At 49.9% G+C, this 16,252-nt stretch overlaps 1 protein-coding gene across 6 annotated transcripts in view; it reads right to left on the bottom strand.

Moving 5' to 3' along the window:
• The window catches only part of LOC139751023 (ankyrin repeat and BTB/POZ domain-containing protein 2), a 280,164-nt gene that overhangs the window by 215,153 nt on the left and 48,759 nt on the right, over positions 1-16,252 (bottom strand). For 2 of the 6 annotated variants that reach the window (XM_071666107.1, XM_071666110.1), the window contains one exon: positions 14,399-14,446. The gene's annotated coding sequence lies outside the window, so the exon portion shown is untranslated. Of the gene's footprint in view, positions 1-4,509; positions 4,996-8,585; positions 9,087-14,398; positions 14,447-16,252 lie in introns of those variants that run through there. The other 4 variants (XM_071666108.1, XM_071666112.1, XM_071666111.1 and 1 more) reach the window with 4 other exon arrangements.

Below are 16,252 nucleotides of genomic sequence, written 5' to 3'. Positions count from 1 at the left end.
TGTGTGTGTTGGGTAAAAAAAAAATCCCACAACTCACAACTGAGACCATGACAACACCTCGCTGCACTCGGGTCATTATCGTCACAAGCGCATCTTTCTCTTTACCTGCCACTTTCTCTCGCACGCCTCCCAATCACACGCACTCCTTCCCCGTAAAATGAACGCGATGATGCAAGCCTTGAGTATAATGCCCTGACTACATCCAGAGATTCCCCAACAAACTCCCGCAGATCTGCCGCAAGGAGAGGAGCCCAGCTGCCATAGCAGGTCGCCTGCCGTGGCTTCCGAAGGGCTTCGACGTTGCTGTTGCTACTTAAAGGCCACAGAGGAGGAACGCGGCGCTCCTCCGCTGGGCGTCGACGGCAGCCGCTGTCAACAAGAAAGATGGAGGCATTTGTCTCGACATAGAAGGGCCAGCCGCTTAGCCAGGTAGCGGCAGTAACGTGCCTTCCCATTACCCAAAGGGCTCCAGAAACCATCATGACCCCTAAAAAAAAAAGAGGAGGAAGGGGTTGGGGACCATCATAGACAGTGACCTTAATCAAATTCCAGCGGGGACGAGATCTACCTAAGACCATCTTAGACCTCTGGAAATGCCCCGTGTGAGTGTGGATGATCACGTCTCAGGCCTTAAGAATACCTCTTCAGCCCTTGATGAGTTTGGCTGAGGGGGACCTTGTGGCTACGTGAGAGGGACTTCGCCTTCTGCTCCACCAAACCCGCCTCCTAACCAGGCTTCCTTGTGTCCATCCCACCAGATGTCGACCTTCCCTGAGTTGTGACCTCTGCTCTCTGTCAACCTGCTCTGTGTCCCGCCTCTGTGTGTGTGTGTGTGTGTATGTGTGTGTGTGTGTGTGTGTGTGTGTGTGTAGGCGGTCACATGGCATGCACTCTCTAAATATATTCCTTTCACGAGGTAATCGCCTTGTGCCTGAACTTCAACATACTAGTTTAGGTGTATCTTGAATACCAGATGAGAGAGAGAGAGAGAGAGAGAGAGAGAGAGAGAGAGAGAGAGAGAGAGAGAGAGAGAGAGAGAGAGAGAGATCATCCTCATGCTCTCTCGCTCTCTCTCTCTCTCTCTCTCTCTCTCTCTCTCTCTCTCTCTCTCTCTCTCTCTCTCTCTCTACGTCCGACTTGATAATCGTATCAGCATCAAGTTCCACAAGACCTCGAGCCCTTTCCATCTTCATCACAGAATCTCATGATCGTCTCTCACACACTTGGAGGGTCGTGAGGACTCGAGGCTGCGCTACGATCATCAGCAAGGGAAGGACGGACACCCTTTTTGGAGATGTGAGAAGTTGTCTTGGCGAGACTGAGTGTCCCCCCTTCCTATTCGTCCACTGGCATGTGATACGATCTTGCGTAAGGTGACTTTCTACCCCCGACCTTAAGATTCATACCAGCTCACATCCTGGTTCGAGAGGCAGTTCGAGCTGGTGGGTTGAAGCTTGGTACATATATAAATATATACGTATATCCGGTTCCTTATCTCTCAATACTGAACTGAACGACAGGACGAAATAGTCGCATTACTGATGGTTCTGTAGATAGAAGTGGAGACTCTTATTGAATATGGAGGGAAAGAGATGACCCTCTGGAAGGTGTTTGAAAAGGTGTGCTGCTTACTGGGATATGTTGAATAGAGCAAAGAGATGAGTGAAGGAGAAATACCTGTAAAACTTTATATGGAAGTGAGGAACAGTAATTAACATAAGTCGTGGACGTGAAGCGACGCATCTGTCAAGTTTTTTATTCTTTTTTTCTCTTTAAACACACGTATGATATTGTTGTTTACAACTACCGTACTTGGTGAGTTGTTGCGTAGGTTTAACAAGAGAGAGAGAGAGAGAGAGAGAGAGAGAGAGAGAGAGAGAGAGAGAGAGAGAGAGAGAGAGCTATAGTTTATAACGTCAACTCAGGAATCAAAGTTACGTACGAGTGTTGGTGTTAACATTCACAGAGTCTAGGCCGATCCTGGCGGCACCACCTCAAATAATCTTTAACCTCTTCCCCTCCCACACAGAAACCCCTCCATCCACACGCTGACCCTCCACATGCCAACATCCCTCCACACGCCACACCTCCACCTAGTGGGACGGAATACGGAACGAACGTCGGAGGAGTGTTGTGGAGACAGAGTGAAGTCAGGTACAGACCCCAAAACCCCCCAGCCTCCACATATATGAAGATGATCTGCAGGTCACGAGGGAGGTAAATGGAGAAAGAGGATTGATCGTTAACTGGCTAGGGAACCTAGACAGACTCCAGAGTGGGTCTGCTTTGGTGAAATTCAATCCACGTGAAAGGTAAACAAAGGATACTGGATCACAGTGAGAGAAGACCTCGAAATTAGCGAGGAATCAGCTGCTGAAACCTGTAGTGTGAAACAGACTCTGAAGTCGACATGGACCCTAACCCTGGCGACAGAGTTCTAGTTCGGTAAAGGAGACATATTATCGACTGGTGAATATCAGAGCAATGAAGATCGAGGATTAGGAAATATTCAGCAAAGCTATTCACGTCCTACATGAAGCCAACACTAGAATATACTGTTCAGGTTTGGTCAGTGTACTTAAAGAATCACGAGGAGGTAAGAGGAGGGCACTAGTGACTATGGCCTGGCACACTTCAAAAGACAGAGTTTTCACTTCCTCCAACATTGTCAATTACTTTCCCTTGTGTCCTGTTTTTCACTTCCTCCAACATTGTCAATTACTTTCCCTTGTGTCCTGTTTTTTCACTTCCTCCAACATTACCAATTACTTTCCCTTGTGTCCTGTTTTTCACTTCCTCCAACATTGTCAATTACTTTCCCTTGTGTCCTGTTTTTCCCCTTCAATATTTTCTCTATATTTTCCTGAAGTCTTATCTCTTGGTGAGGACTTTGGTCTCTTCACTGGAGATTCCAACGTCAAAAAAGTGCGAGAGAGCTGAATTACAGGGAAGGCCTGGAGGCCTCTACATTTTTGCCCCGCCATGGAAGAAAGAAGAGTGACGGGTGACTTGATCACAGACTTACTTTATAGAATGATCACAGAGGCAATAAAGTGTTCTCCCACAGATGTGGAGATAGCAAGTAAGGTTCTCGCTAGACCATATGTACCGAAGACTTCTGATCATGTGTACGTAGGCGGAGGATGAAGGAAGGGAAGTAAAAGTCGTGTGATAATTAAGAAGGTTCGAGAGATGACGTAATTACACACACACACACACACACACACACACACACACACACACACACACACACACACGCATCGAGTACTGGTTTTGCTCGCCGTTTGAGACGTGTCTTCGGTAATTCCGTTGATGTAGTGACGATAGGAGTTGCGTGGTGGTGGTGAGAGAGAGAGAGAGAGAGAGAGAGAGAGAGAGCCGGTCGGGCATCGTGCGCTTGTCTACTGGCCAGCCGGACCCGGCTGAGATAGTGGGTGATAGCCAGGCCTGCCTAGGAATGCCGTCCGGGCCCGCTGGCTGGATAGTGGGGGCCCCGCCGGCTGGATAGTGGGGGCCCCGCCGGCTGGATAGTGGGGGCCCCCGCTGGCTGGATAGTGGACGCCCCCGCTGGGCTGGATAGTGGGGGCCCCCGCTGGCTGGATAGTGGGGGCCCCCGCTGGCTGGATAGTAGGGGCCCCGCATACGAGCCCTCCAGCCAATGGCCAGCGGCGGAAAGGGCTCTCCAACCATCTCCAGGACACACTGCTTCTAGGACACTGTGATTCCAGGACACATCCCCTCCAGGGCACACTAGCCACATGACACACTGGCTCCAGGACACACTTGCTCCAGGACACATTGATTCTAGGACACATTGGTTCCAGGACACACTGGTTTTAGGATCCATCAGCCCCGAGACACACACGGACCACAGGGCACATTACATCCAGAACAAATTAGCCATAGGAAACATTAGCTCCAGGGCACACTAGCACCAGGACACACTAGGCACAGTATACACCAGGACACACTAGGTACAGTAGACACTAGGACACACTGGTACCAGGACACACTAGGCACAGTACACACTAGGACACACTAGCACCAGGACGCACTAGGCACAGTACACACCAGGACACACTAGGCACAGTACACACTAGGACACACTAGTACCAGGACACACTAGGCATAGTAGACACTAGGACACTAGTGCCATGACACACTGAGCACAGTAGACACTAGGACACACTAGTACCAGGACACACTAAGCACAATACACACTAGGACACACTAACACCAGGACAAACTAAGCACAGTAGACACTAGGACACACTAACACCAGGACACACTAGGCACAGTACACACTAGGACACACTAACACCAGGACAAACTAAGCACAGTAGACACTAGGACACACTAGTACCAGGACACACTAAGTACAGTACACACTAGGACACACTAACACCAGGACAAACTAAGCACAGTAGACACTAGGACACACTAGTACCAGGACACACTAAGCACACTACACACTAGGACACACTAACACCAGGACACACCAGGACTCACCTTGTGGGAGGATGGGATGGCCACGGGTCCTGGGTCCAGGAGGTGAGTGGGTGGGTTACAGTAAACTGTAACCTCCTCACACTTCCTCACTGTACCGAATCATCTTCATCATTATGATTGTCATGTTCACATCACTTCACTAACATATTCTCACATCTCACATCATTTTCTTCCCTTTTTTTTTCTCACATTTCAAAACTTCGCTTCATATTTTTTTCTTCCTTCCCTTGCGTAACATGGCGTGTATCTATCGTAACATGACGTGTATCTATCGTAACATGACGTGTATCTATCGTAACATGACGTGTATCTATCGTAACATGAGGTGGATTTATCTATTTCTCTGTGAAGTAAAGCGGGACATATTCACAAACACATGTTACAGCAACACCTGCTGGGTTATTTGCACTCCCGACTCCCTCTTTTTCTTCAACACCTGTGCTGTTTACTTACACCTGCCCTACACCTGTACTTCAGGCTATACCCCATCCCCTCAGTATATACCCTATCCCTTCAGAATATACCCCATCCCCTCAGAATACACCCCATCCCCTCAGAATACACCCCATCCCCTCAGAATACACCCCATCCCCTCAGTATATACCCTATCCCTTCAGAATATACCCCATCCCCTCAGAATATACCCCATCCTCTCAGAATATACCCCATCCCCTCAGAATATACCCCATTCCCTCAGAATATACCCCATCCCCTCAGTATATACCCTATCCCTTCAGAATATACCCCATCCCCTCAGAATATACCCCATCCCCTCAGTATATACCCTATCCCTTCAGAATACACCCCATCCCCTCAGAATATACCCCATCCCCTCAGTATATACCCTATCCCTTCAGAATATACCCCATCCCCTCAGAATATACCCCATCCCCTCAGTATATACCCTATCCCTTCAGAATATACCCCATCCCCTCAGAATATACCCCATCCCCTCAGTATATACCCTATCCCTTCAGAATACACCCCATCCCCTCAGAATACACCCCATCCCCTCAGTATATACCCTATCCCTTCAGAATATACCCCATCCCCTCAGAATATACCCCATCCTCTCAGAATATACCCCATCCCCTCAGAATATACCCCATTCCCTCAGAATATACCCTATCCCCTCAGAATATACACAGCCCCTTCAGAATATACCCCATCCCCTCGGAATATACCCCATCCCCTCAGACTATACCCCATCCCCTCAGAACATCCCCCATTCCCTCAGAATATACCCCATCCCCGCAGAATATACCCCATCCCCTCAAAATATACCCCATTCCCTCAGAATATACCCTATCCCCTCAGAATATACACAGTCCCTTCAAAATATACCCCATCCCCTCGGAATATACCCCATCCCCTCAGAATATACGCCATCCCCTCAGAATATACCCCATCCCCTCAGAATACACACAGTCCCCTCTGAATATACGCCATCCCTTCAGAATATACCCCATCCTCTTAGAATATATGCCATCCCTTCAGAATATACCCCATCCTCTCAGAATATACCCCATCCTCTCAGAATATACATAGTCCCCTCAGAATATACGCCATCCCTTCAGAATATACGCCATTCCTTCAGAATATACGCCATCCCTTCAGAATATGCCCCAAACACACACATCCTTTCAGACTATACGCCATCCCCTCAGAATATAACCCATCTCCTCAGAACATACCTCACCTCCTCAGAATATACCTTGTCCCCTTAGGGTATACCTCATCCCCTCAGAATATACCCCATCCTCTCAAGATATAACCTAATCCCTCAACATATTACCCAAATTTCTCAAAACATTACACTGTGTGGTCCACTGTGTTCAGCACTTAACCACTGTTCCCACTGTCTTCAGCACACTTTACACCCCAGTCCACACTGTCTTCAGTACAATACACCCCAGTCCCCACTGTCTACAACATAATACACCCCAGTCCCCACTGTCTTCAGCACATTACACCCCAGTCCCCACTGTCTTCAGCACTTCACCACAGTCCCCACTGTCTTCAGCACTTCACCACAGTCCCCACTGTCTTCAGCACAATACACCCCAGTCCCCACTGTCTTCAGTACAATACACCACAGTCCCCACCGTTTTCAACACAATACACCCCAGTCCCCACCGTCTTCAGCACATTACACACCAGTCCCACTGTCTTCAGCACACTTTACACCCCAGTCCCCACTGTCTTCATCACAATACACCCCAGTCTCCACCGTCTTCAGCACATTACACCCCAGTCCCCACTGTCTTCAACACAATACACCCCAGTCCCCACTGTCTTCAGCACATTACACCCCAGTCCCCACTGTCTTCAGCACATTACACCCCAGTCCCCACTGTCTTCAGCACATTACACCTCAGTTCCCATTGTCTTCAGCACATTACACCCCAGTCCCCACTGTCTTCATCACAATACACCCCAGTCTCCACCGTCTTCAGCACATTACACCCCAGTCCCCACTGTCTACAACATAATACACCCCAGTCCCCACTGTCTTCAGCACATTACACCCCAGTCCCCACTGTCTTCAGCACATTACACCCCAGTCCCCACTGTCTACAACACAATACACCCCAGTCCCCACTGTCTTCAGCACATTACACCCCAGTCCCCACTGTCTACAACACAATACACCCCAGTCCCCACTGTCTTCAGCACATTACACCCCAGTCCCCACTGTCTACAACACAATACACCCCAGTCCCCACTGTCTTCAGCACATTACACCCCAGTCCCCACTGCCTACAACACAGTACACCACGGAGGGTACTCTCCACAACACATTACATGATCTGACTTCATTTCCTTCACTTGTGTCTATCACAAGATGTAGTCCCCCACCCACACCAATACCACACGAGAACCACCACCACTGCAACATCCCCCCTCCTCCCCCCCCACCTCAACAACACCACCACTGCAACATCCCCCTCCCCCCCCACCACCACAACACCACCACTGCAACATCCCCCTCCTCCTCCCCCACCACCACAACACCACCACAGCAACATCCCCCTCCTCCTCCCCCACCACCACAACACCGCCACAGCATTTCTATGCCATCTCAATACCCCCCACCTCCCCTCCCCTACCCCTCACACACCTACCCTCCCTCCCTCCCTCCCTCCCCTCTCTCTCTCCCTCCCTCTCTCTCTCTCTCCTTCCCTACAGTCATTTCCAACAACATTACACAAAGGCCGTGTAACCACTGTCCTCCATTCTCGAGGAGACACACCGACCAGTCGAACCACGATATATTATGGTCAGGTGGACGCGATTCATCCCTCTCCAGCCTCGCCAACACGGGACGCACGGCTTCCTGGCTTCTCACTGCTACGCTTAATCCACCTTTGGAATGTTGAGTTCCATAGTCTTAACACGGCGGAGCTACGAGTACTGGCCGCCGCTACTCTGAACACACACACACACACACACACACACACACACACACACACTGGGAGACGCTGTTTGCTTCACACTAAAACACAAGACAGTATTGTCCATTTTACTGTCACATTTCACACGCCATGCGCTCGGTTAAAGGTATTTTCTTTGTTTTTACTTTATTTTTTTTTTTGTCTAAGTTTATGCCAACACAGGATGGCCACAAGGGGCGAGGATACATCAAACAGATCTCGTATATCGAACCAACATCATATATCCTCCATGGTTGGGTATTTCTCGTTCCTGTCGCATTCTTCTCTCTGTACACCACACCTTCGACACTTGATACGCACGTAATCGACTCGGGAAAGACACTAGACTAGACACTCGACAGGAGTCGACACACACACTGCCACTCACATACATCTGTTTATCCACATTAAAAGAAGATCCAAGCACTTTGTTTCGGCACATTACGTCCCTTGAGGATCTTCTAAGGAATTACATTTTTTTTTTTCTCTCTCTCTCTTCCTGTTCGTCAAGTGTATCACTTAAGCTGTGGCTGGCAGAGCGGGTGTGGAGGCGAGGGCGTGAGGGGGTGGCTGGGTGGCTGTCATGGATAAGGAGTATGACAATAGGTCTCGCTTTTTTTCCCCTCCAGTACTTGTCGTCACCTTTTAGCCGTCCGACATGGTGTCCTCGCGGTTGGGCCTCATCCCTCACTCGACGACCGTCACACCGTTGTTGTCCTAGGCCGTAGCACAATGTAGTGACGAGGTGGTGGCACCAGCAGTAGTAGTGAGGGGCGTGCCAGTACACACAGCCAATGTTCACCTCCCGTGCGCTAGTAGCTGAGGCCCTCTACTTCCTCCAACACCCAGTAGCGAGGGACTGGTCACGCCAGTAGGCCTGACACCCACACCTGACTTCCTCCTCCTCCTCCTCCTCCTCCCTCCTCACTTGGCACAAGTTATCACACCAACGGTCGTATTCCTGAGTGACATTTGACCTCGGGTCAGTAAGGTCCTGGTGGACGAGCGGAGAGGAGGCCTGAGCACGAAGGGAACCCACTGATAATGACGGTGGTGTTGTGGGGTCGGGAGGAGAGGCAGGCCGGGCCTTGTGTGCCTCTTGCCTCCTCATAGGCCTGTCTGGCCCCAGCTCACCGGTCCACCTGTACCCAACAGCACACACGCACCTACCACAACCCCACCTTTATTTACATGCCCTCCCGAGCCCCACCCTACGCAGGCGACGCTACCTACCCTACTGCTCACTTTCCTCGAGTAGAAACAGACTCCCGTATCGACAGACTCTCTCATGTCCACCATGCATAAGGCAACTATAGGGGTATATAGGGGAGAACCCTGGCTACGGTAGTTTGCTGGGTCCATAGTCATCACTCTTGGCTCCATGCTGTCCCCTACCATGGTCGGCGGGAACCTCGATATACCGGCGTCGTGGCTCCCCTCCGCTGCACATTCTTCCACCTCCCGCCCTTCCTCCACCCTGGCCTGGACGTGCACGCCCTCCACACGTACACGAGCAAACGATAACGAAATTGGTGGGCCTCTGTGTCCATTCGTCCGCCTGGGGCGCGGCGGACTATACCAACCTTTCGAGCGTTCCTCGTCCCTCCCTCCCTCCCTCACCTCACTCCGTCCCTACCTGTGGCTACTCGGGCGAATTTTAATGCCCGCCAAACCCCTACAGCCTCCATATATTGTCATGCCGTCTCCCTTGCGTCCTCCGGACACCTCAACATATTACCCCTAGGTTCCTCTGCTCTCTTTTTCTCGACCCATGTCCGCTACTAACACCTGCCCTGTGGAACGAGCAGTTCCCCTACGGTGGCCATTCGTCCAAGTCCTCGAATCTCTCCCTCCCGCCAGTCCCCATCTATGACCCAACCCCGAGGGGCCCCCGCCCCCTGCTAAGCCTCGTGCCCCTGGGCATCATTCCTGGATACCAGAAACCTTGAATGTTTTCGCTGCTGCTGGAACGCGCTCCCTCACAGTCTCGGGTGTGCTGGTTCGAGCCGCCGTCGTGCCGAGTTCGAAGCTTCGGATCCCACCATCGGTGGGTTTAAAGCTTCGAACTCGAGCGGCGGCGAAGACGAACAAGTTCGCGGAGGGATTTTGATGAAATAGAAACGAATTGAACGGTGGACGAGCAAGAGTACTAGCGTTACGGAGACCCTGTGACGCGTTACGTCTCACGGCCGTAACGTGGAACGTTACAAGGAGTAGAGGAAGGAAGGTGTTACGATTCCCTCACCTCACGTCTGCGGTTACCACCAACCCAAGGCCCGGCAGAGAGTGGAGGCTGGGTCTCGTCCATTCAGACCTCCGGTACTGACACGTCTTGAAACACGACGGTACGACTTTCTGGTATCACAATACGTCCCCAGGGGGAACTATCCATCCAGGCCATCATCATCACTTGAAGGTCGTACCAAAAGGGCGCGCCTCTCTACGCAGTCTTCGGAGGCTGGTGGAAAGTACTACCCCGTTCTCGAACACCGTCGTCCATCAGCGACATCCCATAAAACAACACCAACTACTGGAAAACATTTTTTCTTCCCCACATTAACAATCTACCATAGAAATAAGAATCTCTGTCCCCCCCCCCCCCCCCCCCACTAAACCACCATGACCGAGTGATTTAAAGACGTCTTGCCTGGTATTAATGGCTCCTGTTTTGCCCGACAGGAAGACAATGAGGCGATAAATTCGGAAGATGGTCTCACAGCGTTAACGCAAGAGCAGGATCGTCCACCTTGAAGAACAGAAGAACTCCAATACGCTTCGTCGTCAGATACTGCGTCGCTAGACTAAGTCCAGGGAATAACATCCAAGCCACGAGACCAGAGTCTGTGGCAACAACAGGACGCGAGAGAGAGAGAGAGAGAGAGAGAGAGAGAGAGAGAGAGAGAGAGAGAGAGAGAGAGAGAGAGAGAGAGAGATGCGTATCCAAGTAATTCACTAATGAGCGGGCCAGAGGCCGTGGGCTCAGGAGGCCGCGTCCACACCTAACCCACCTACCTGTCTGCCCCACCACCACCATCACCACCACAACCACCATCACCACCACCACCACCATCACCACCACCACCACCACCACCACCACCATCACCACCACAACCACCACCATCACCACCACCACAACTTCGACACAAGAGATAAGACTTATCAAACTCCTGTTCAAGATATGACACACCGGGCAACTGGATGCTTGCATTGTACACTGATCCTGCCTTGTTTACATCCCCCTTACCGTCCTACTATTTCCCTTCCCTCCCTCCGTTTTTTATCAAACATCTTCAAATACAAATACGAAAGGATCAGACAAGGTTTCGTGACCAGATTCCAGCGTGAAGTGCGAAGAATCCCCGGAATCCCTCCTGTTTCTGCTGCTAATGGGAGGGAAGGCCCCACTGCGTCACTGGATACAATCTATTCATTTTCCACTCATTTCACCAAGACTCGCAGTCTTCATACCAACTGGTCTGCTGATGAACACCATCTGGAGAACACCTATCAAATCCTTTCCTTTAGAGGATCAAAAGTGAGGTTTTCATAACACCTTTTACATCTCTTATTATTTCTAATCCTAACCTCAGTTCAGAATTCTTCACTCTTATGCCCTGAGTGGATTCATACAATCCAGTCTTGTACTTCTAGAACCATGGGATATACAGGAGCATTGCGGGACATAGGTTCGAATGCCTTTTTGGGGAATCGAAGTAGATTGGACATATCCTCTTTCTTTTCTTTTTTTGTAGATGATTGCTACGTCAACGAAAGTTCAGCCTGAATCCCACTACAGTTCTGTAGTAAATACAAAAGATCCTTTTGGTAGTTTTCTTATATTATATACTTTTATTTCCCGTAGCTACAGTACAGCCTACACCTTCATCACATCTCGAGCCATCAGTAAACATCTGTATCATTCTCGTCTGAAGAGGATCCTCAAGCTGAAGGAATCCACTTACTGTGATCATCAAGCTATCTTTTGTCGTCTTCATCCAAAGGTGGATTCCAGGAACTCTTCAGGGATGGGATCACGCGGAACTCACTCCTATAAATGCATTCATGTCCAAAATACGTTCTCGGTCATGGCATCTCGTACTCTTACTTTTGACGTTGATCTCAATGCCATACAGTCCTCTCAACAGTGACAAACATACCCACGTATGGTAAGATGATGTACGTGTTTGAGGCTAAAGAGATAAAGCTAATTTCTCTCGCGTCTATAAGTCCGCTAGATTGACAAGAGAGTTCGCCCTCAAATCTACAGACACACTCCGACCTTCAGAGGACCCTGAACGCTTCGTGTACGTAAGGATGATACTAAGACAACGTCATCCGGTGTCGGGATGCCACCAGTGCTCGAGGAATGTGCCTGTCTACCGTAGTCCAGCTTCGATCAACGTAACGAAGCGCATGACCTCAACATGGTCGTCCACCTGGTCGCTAGGAGAGAGAGAGATAGAGGTCTGCTGAAGGACAGAGGATCAGTGGAAGGATAGAGGTCTGCTGGAGGAGGTCTGGAGGATAGAGGTCAGCTGGAGGATAGGAGCTGGAGGAGAGTCTGCTGGAAGGACAGATGTCTGCTGGAAGGATAGAGGTCAGCTGAAGGACTAGAGGTCAGCTGGAAGGATAGAGGTCAGCTGGAAGGACAGGCGGTCAGCGGGATGGATAGAGGTCTGCTGGAAGACAGCGGTCAGCTGAGAAGGATAGAGGGCAGCTGGAAGGACAGAGGTCAGCTGGTAGGATAGAGTGTCAGCTGGAAGGACAAGAGGTCAGCTGGATAGGATAGAGGTCAGCTGGAAGGACAGGAGGTCAGCTGGAAGGATAGAGGCAGCTGGAAGGATAGAGGTCAGCTGGAAGGATATCTGAGGACAGAGGTCAGCTGGAAGGATAGAGGTCAGCTGGAAGGACAGAGGTCAGCTGGAAGGATAGAGGTCAGCTGGAAGGACAGAGGTCAGCTGGAAGGATAGAGGTCTGCTGGAAGGACAGAGGTCAGCTGGAAGGACAGAGGTCAGCTGGAAGGACACTCTTCTAAGAATAAGGTCAACTGGAAGGACGTTCTTTGAGAGATGAGGTCACCACAAACCAGACCACATTGTAGGACCTGACTAAACAAATAGCTGAGGCTTCAATAACAAAATAAAAGGAAACAATAAAACAAAAAAAAATGATAACTAAAAGCAAGGAAAAAAAAGTGGATTAACACAATGCCAATAAGAAAACACCTGTATGTCAGGTAAGAATAAAGGTGTTTCGAAGAAAATACACACACACACACACACACACACACACACACACACACACAGAGCAAAAGAACCTGAATGATATAATATCTCCCTTAACTGAGGACGAACAGTTTTAATTCGTCCATGAATATTTACTAACTCATTATCTGGCAATAAGAGTATTTAATTAGATATACTAAATACTAGATATCGAGTTAGTCAAAGTTAGGGGCGTGTCCTGGACACAGGAACACATATGCCCTAGTAGGGACGTGTCCTGGACACAGTTAGGGACACACATGCCCCAGTAGGGACGTGTCCTGGGCACAGTTAGGGACACACATGCCCTAGATATACTTAGCTATATGAACTAGTTAGGAGCAGGCGGGCGACGAACTCCCAGGGGTTACACTCAACGAGAGATCAAAGGTCAGCCAATGGGAGGTCATGGAAGGTTGTGAGGGCGGCGGGGGTGCCCCAGCAAGTGACCCCTGGGTCATGGGTTAATTACGAGGTGAGGGAAGAGATCCGTTTACGGGAGGAGGCGAGAAGAGCGCCAGGCGTCAGGTCTGGTCACGCCCCGTCACACCCTCCCGAAAAAGGGGGGGGAGGTAGGGGGTGAGGGGGCCCTCTCAACCCGGCGGTAGTGTGTGGGGCAGGAGGGGGGGAGAGGGAGGAGCTCCTCCTTCAGGAGCGGAGTGGCGAGAGGAGGGCCGCATGAGAGAGAGAGAGAGAGAGAGAGAGAGAGAGAGAGAGAGAGAGAGAGAGAGAGAGAGAGAGAGAGAGAAGCACCTAATCGACACAGACACGCAGGGTGTGTAACTCTCTCTCTCTCTCTCTCTCTCTCTCTCTCTCTCTCTCTCTCTCTCTCTATCTCTCTCTCTCTCTCTCTCTCTCTCTCTCTCTCTCCACTACGGACGGCTTGCGGATGCCAAACATTCCGGCTGTGGGGCAAGGCTGGCGCGTAGAGCTCACCACGAACCTCATGTGTTCGACAAAGATAAAGGTTCAGTCACACACTCACACATACCTGGCTTAGGCTGGTGTGTGTGTGTGTGTGTGTGTGTGTGTGTGTGTAAACATAGGATCAAAGACATGTTACATATACACAAGGTTAAGAGACGGGGCAAACACTCAAACCCCGGAACACACACATAGTAATCATAGTAATCACAAACAGTAATCACGGGTAATCAGAAAAGGTAATCACACACGTTTAGGGTTACTGACCTGTATTTATCCCAGCGTCCTGGAGAATGGCTGCAAATGACGCTCCACCTGCAAGAAGGGAAACGAAGATAAGATAAAAGATAGACAAGATAAAATCCATTTAAGATAGACAAGATAAAATCCATTTAAGATAGACAAGATAAAATCCATTTAGCATGACCTGGAGATAATACACGATAACACCACTTTATATAAAGATAAGAGCATCCAAGATAACATATCTGGCGATATGAGATATGAGAGACAGAGTACAAGTAAGATGATAAGATATATGATAAAAGATAAGGAAGCAACACTGAAGAACATGGTCGTGAACAATGTGATAACATGGAGAACATAGACACCTTCCATGCTACGGAGGAAGAACATAAGATATATATGTACATGACCCTCACTCTGTCTGTGGTTGATAGCTCTCCATCTACCACAGCTCATGGGCGCATAAACCATCCCTAGGCAGCTCACATACACGCATCTGTACTATGTAGCATAGCATAATGTGACATAGTATTTATGTGTCATAGTTTTTGATAATCCGGGGTCATGACAGGTCAGGGTGCAGGGGTCATGACAGGTCAGGGTGCAGGGGTCATGACAGGTCAGGGTGCAGGGGTCATGACAGGTCAGGGTGCAGGGGTCATGACAGGTCAGGGTGCAGGGGTCATGACAGGTCAGGGTGCAGGGGTCATGACAGGTCAGGGTGCAGGGGTCATGACAGGTCAGGGTGCAGGGGTCATGACAGGTCAGGGTGCAGGGGTCATGGCACATGACGTGGAACACCTGCAGTATAACTTGAAGCAACACTTGTGTTCTATGTGTTCGTTGTTTTGCTTTTCGTCCTCTATGATGTGTAGCCATAAAGAGAGAGAGAGAGAGAGAGAGAGAGAGAGAGAGAGAGAGAGAGAGAGAGAGAGAGAGAGAGAGAGAGAGAGAGAGAGAGAGAGACTAGACGATAATACAGACGACATAGCAAGTCGTAAACACACTTTTAACTCACACCTTGAGTACGACGACGTGGGTCGTGTGACGACCTCCTCTGTGTGTGTGTGTGTGTGTGATGATCGAGTCGTAACACCTCAGACTACCTCCTACCCTAAGTGGGTCGTCATGCCTCGTGCACGACCAAGGGTCGTTCTCGTCTCGTTAAAGGAAAGTGGGTCGTGCAGTCGTACTCTAAGGAGCTCCAACCTCATCACCAGAAAATGTACACCCTCCCTCACCCACCCACAAGATTGGGTCGTGCTGTGATGAGAGGTTTAGGGGGTCGTTAACCACCTAATCACCCAGGACCTATCACACACGACACCTTAGACACCCCCCACCCCCCCAGAGATTCGAACTCCTCCCCCCTACCTCCCTCCCGAGAGTCAATTACAGGGTACAGTTAATGATTGTTAACCTCAGGTGAACGGTTGTGATCCCCTGGGCTCACATGAGACCCGAGACATCCCTTTAATCCTCCTCTACAGCGATGATCAATATCTTCACCTCCTCCTCCTCCTCCCTCCCCACCCCACCCTAAAGCCTCATCTTCTAATTAGCTCCTCTTAATACAAGCGGTCGTGGCCAGAAGTTCATTAGCGGTCAGGAAAATGTGATTAATTACGTCCAACACATAATTGATTACGGGTAGGGAGGTGGGCAAGGGGCATAAATTTGATTGGCCAATTAAATCGGTTAATGAGTGTGGTTGGGACAGTGGGCCGAGACGCACTTCGCCAGCATCGCAAATTATGGCCGACGAAATTTGCCAGCGATCATGATGGCCAGAGTGCGAATTAAAACTAGTGGACAGTCTTGGGAGATTATGGCTATAATGAAACACAGAGCCAACTCTGCGTGTGAGATGATGAC

This window comes from Panulirus ornatus, chromosome 10 (genome assembly GCF_036320965.1).
Source record: "Panulirus ornatus isolate Po-2019 chromosome 10, ASM3632096v1, whole genome shotgun sequence".
Taxonomy (NCBI): domain Eukaryota; kingdom Metazoa; phylum Arthropoda; class Malacostraca; order Decapoda; family Palinuridae; genus Panulirus; species Panulirus ornatus.
Note: the sequence above shows the minus strand (reverse complement) of the source record. Positions and strands in the feature narration are given on the sequence as shown.